At 36.0% G+C, this 4,574-nt stretch overlaps 1 pseudogene; it reads left to right on the top strand.

Moving 5' to 3' along the window:
* Positions 1-2,967: 2,967 nt before the first annotated feature.
* LOC140688575 (small ribosomal subunit protein uS15-like) lies at positions 2,968-3,461 on the top strand (annotated as a pseudogene).
* The last annotated feature ends 1,113 nt before the right edge of the window (positions 3,462-4,574 follow it).

Below are 4,574 nucleotides of genomic sequence, written 5' to 3'. Positions count from 1 at the left end.
CCCCAAACTTTGCATAGTGTACCTCATATAGTAAGGGCTCAATAATATTTACCGAATGAATGAATGAAAAAGAGAGAGTCAAAACTAACTCTAGGAGTCTGAGTAGGGTGAATTAACACTGGTGGTACAGACATTTAGGGACTCTGGTTTCAGGAAAAATAATGAGACCAATTTTCCATGGTTGAGTCAGAAAGAATGGTAAGATGTTCAATGCTTTAGGGATTACGGGGGAACTTGTGCCTGTATCTCTCTAGGGCATTGTGGCTTGGACAGTACTGGGAAGAAGTAGTCTGGATAATGTTTTCACTGTCTAAAGCCTGTATATAACTGTCTGCAAAATTAGACTCTTTGAGACATTCAGTTGGGTCATCAGGTCTTGCTGTGCTCTCTGACTGCAGGTGGGAGGTTCACCACCAGGTGGTTTTCTACGTCTCCCTCTTTGTAGATTTTAATTGGGTCAGCTCCCCCCTACACCTTCAGTCAGCATCTATGAAGGAGTTTGTACTCCAGCCATATTCACCCATTCACCAACTACACCCTAGCTCCTCTCACCTCAGTTCCCCTTTTACATCTGCCACAACCCTCTTCTTCACAGCCTGCAGCCCCAACAACCACAGTCTGTTCCTATAGTTCCTTGGCCCTTCACCTTTGGATTCTGCCTCCCTTTCACAGAGAGACAGGGTTTCTGCTGGCTAGACCATGAGCATTCTCTCAGAAATGCTTCTGTACTTTGTTCTGCCTTTCTCTGTTCCTGGCCATCCTGGACATCAGCTTCCAGGGTGGGACCCTACTACTTCATTCTCCTTAAAAGGAGGATCAAACGAGCATGTAGCAGAGAGCTCTGAAAAAGAAATGGGACATTTCCATCCTCCTTGTGGGAGGAACAAAGGCCTGAACTAGACCTGTGGTCCATTTCCATTTAGGTTGAGCACATCTGGGTGTACTTATAGATCAAATAGAATGGCGTATTCTTATGGAATCTTGGGAATTGGTAAAAACTTTTTTAATAAATTAAATATAAAGAACTACCTTGGCACCCAGGTACCATGTTGCACTTTATTCTGAGGATTGCATGCCTATTTCAAACTATTTTTTCCTCACTTGTTTCTGATTTCTCAGTCTTTTACTTTTTAAAAGCAACTTTAAAAAACACTTTTGAATAATCAGGATGTTGCCAATGTTTCGCTCTTATAAACATTACCATAGTAAACATCTTTATACATACATCTTTGTATATTTGCCCAATGATTTCCTGAGGATAAATTCCTGTAAGTGAAATTGCCAAACCAAAAGAAATTGATGTTTTGAAGGAATTTAATAAAATTTGCTGAATTATCCTCCAGAAATGTAACAATATACATACTATCAACCGATTATGACAGTACCATTTCTCCATATGCAACAAACTTTTTCAAATCATTGCTAATCTGAAAGGTTAAAAATGTCCCCTTTGTGAATTAATTTCATTTTCAGCTACCAAAGATTTTTTTGCTATGTATGTTTATTTGCCATTTCAATTTCTTCCTTTCGTGAGTTTTCTTTTCATACTCTCTGTCTATTTTCCTTTTACAATATTTACCTTTATCTTATTTTCTAGTAAAAGCTCTTCATCTATTAAGACTATTAAACCTTTATCCACCTTTGCAAGTATTTTTCCAGTTTGTCCTTTGTCTTTTTTAATTTTTTAATTTTTCCCCTGGTCTTTGATTAGTAACATTCTCTTTTGTTCCATCCAGATGATCAAATCAGGCTTGGAAAAAACACAACCCAGAGAATCAAGGGTCTCATAATAGGTCTTCTTTTCATGCTGATACATTTCCCTCTGTCATCGCTCCAAGATCTCCACTCTTGCTCTAAAAAATATAGGATCACATTATCAAATGCCATGGTCACAAGAGCAGGCTAGGCTGTAGCTCTTCATGGGCCTGCCCAACCCCAACCAGCAATGCCTATTCTCCTGGCAGCTCCTGGGCACCTTCCCTACCATGCAACCTCCTACTCTGTCAGACCCCTGTCCTTTGTCTTTATCATAGTTTGTAGCATTCACTTCACTTTGTCTTTCTTGATCATGTAACATTTTATTATTTTTGTTTAAACAAATCTGTCTGATACTTGCCTTTAGAAGGCAAAAATCCTGAAAGAAGCCAGAGGAAAAAAAACCACCTTAATTATAGAGGAACATAAATAAAAATTATATCAGACTTCTCCTTGGAAATGATGTAATCAAAAGGAGAATAGAATGAAATATTTAAAGTGCTGAATGAAAAAAACCACCGAACTAGAATGCTGTATTCAGTGAAATTATCCTTCAAAAGTGAAAGAGAAATAAAGACTTTTTCAGACAAACAAAAGTGAGGGTATTTGTCACCAGTAGTCCTTCCCTTGCAAGAAATGTTAAAAGAATCTCTTCAGAGAGAAGAATATATAGGCCATAAATATAAAACTATAGAACATATAGATCAAAACTCAGATCTATATTTTACTAAAGAAGATTATTAGAGAATAAACTACTAAGGTAAAATAAAATCTTATATTTGTGTTATTCTTAATTGATCTAATAGATAACTGCTTGTTAAAAAATAACAATAGCGATAATGTATTGGCTGATTATAGCTTATGAATCAGTGAGATTAGTAGCAATATTAGAAGGGACTAGAGGGAAAAATTGAAAATATTCTGTTATAAGGTACTTGTCCTACCTATGAAGCAGTAAAATAAACAGACTTAAAATAGACTTTCCAAGTTAGTTGTAAATGTATACTGCAAACCCTAGGGCAAAACATTTTTAAAAATTTTAAAGAGGTGTAATTACTGTGTTAAGAGAAAATTGAATAATATAAAATGCTCAATTAAAAACAGAAGGCAAGATGTGAGGAAGCAGGGACGTGTGGGGTCACTTCCTGTGTGCAGAGTTGCTTCCTGCACTCCCACCCTTGCTCTCTGTTCGGCTGCCTGATGGCTGCCCTCATGGGTCTCATACACACTCCTGGGAAAGGCCTGTCCCAGTTGCCTCTGCCCTACCACCACAGCATCCCCACCTGGCTGAAGCTGACTTCTGATGACATGAAGGGGCAGGTATACAGACTGGCCAAGAAGAGCCTGGCTCATTGTGGTCCCTAGAGACTCACATGGCGTTGCATGAGTTTGTTTTGTAACAGGCAATAAAATCTTGAGAATTCTTAAGTCCAAAGGACTTCCTCTTGATCCTCCTAAAGATCTTTATCATTTAATTAAGAAAGCTGTTGCAGTTTAAAAGCATCTTCAGTGGAACAGAAAGGATAAAGATGCTAAGTTCTATCTGATCCTGATTGAGAGTTGCATTCACTGGTTGTCTCAATACTATAAGACCAAATCCGTCCTCCCTTCTCCATCCCAGCTAGGCCTACTAGTCATCCACAGCATCTGCCCTCGTTGCACAAATTTGTCTATGTACTCAAGCAATAAAATTATTGTTTAACTAGGAAAAGAAAACAGAAGGCAGAAAAAGAGGCCAAGATAAGAAAAAAGGAATGAATACAATGACTAGAAGACAGTTGCAAATATGGAGGATATTAATCCAATTATTCCAGTAATCATTTTAAATGTGAATGGTCTAAACATACCAATTAAAAGACAGAGACTGAGAGGGTGGATTAAAACTCACATGTTGTCTATCTATAAGAAGCCCACTTTAAAGACACAAACAGATTAAAAGTAAAAGGATAGAGAAAGATATACCATAGTAACATTAATCTAAAGTAGTTGTATTAAATTTCAGACAAAGCTGTCTTCAGACCAAGGAAAATTATCATGGTAGTACCAATTAATTATTATTCTACTACCATGATAATATCTTTCTCTATCCTTTTACTTTTAATCTGTATGTGTCTTTAAATAATATTAATTATAATATTATTGACATAATATCAATAATATCAAGGAAAATTATTAATGGTAAAGGGGTCAATTCTCCAAGAAAACACAACAATTCTGACTGTGTTTGTTCCTAACAACAGAGCATCTTAATATATGTGAGGCAAAAACTGATAGAATGCAAGAAGTAGATGAAGCCACTATTATAGTTGGAGATATGAATACCCCTCTATTAGTAACTGACAGATCCAATAGGCAGAAAATCAGTAAGAACATAGTTGAACTGAACCACATCATAAATCAACTAGACTTAACTGACATTTATAGAACACTTTATCCAACAACAGCAGAATACACATTCTTCTCAAGCTTACATGGGACATTTACCAAGATAGACCACATTCAGGGCCATAAAACACACATTAACAAATTTAAAAGAATAGAAATCATACAAAGTATTCCCTCAAACCACAATGGAATTAAGCTAGAAATCAATAATAGAAAGTTAGGTGAAAATACCAAAATATTTGGAAATTAAACATCTCTAAGTAATACATTGGTTAAAGAATAGATCTCAAAAATGTTTTAAACATTTTATACAAAATGAAAATACAACTTATTAAAATCTTTGGGATGCAGTGAAAGCAATGCTAAGAGGGAAATTTATAGTATTAAATTCACATATTAGAAACTGAGAAATTTTAAAAATAATAATCTAAGCC

Source organism: Vicugna pacos, chromosome 23, assembly GCF_048564905.1.
Source record: "Vicugna pacos chromosome 23, VicPac4, whole genome shotgun sequence".
NCBI lineage: Eukaryota > Metazoa > Chordata > Mammalia > Artiodactyla > Camelidae > Vicugna > Vicugna pacos.
This window is presented reverse-complemented; position numbering and strand designations above follow the sequence as displayed.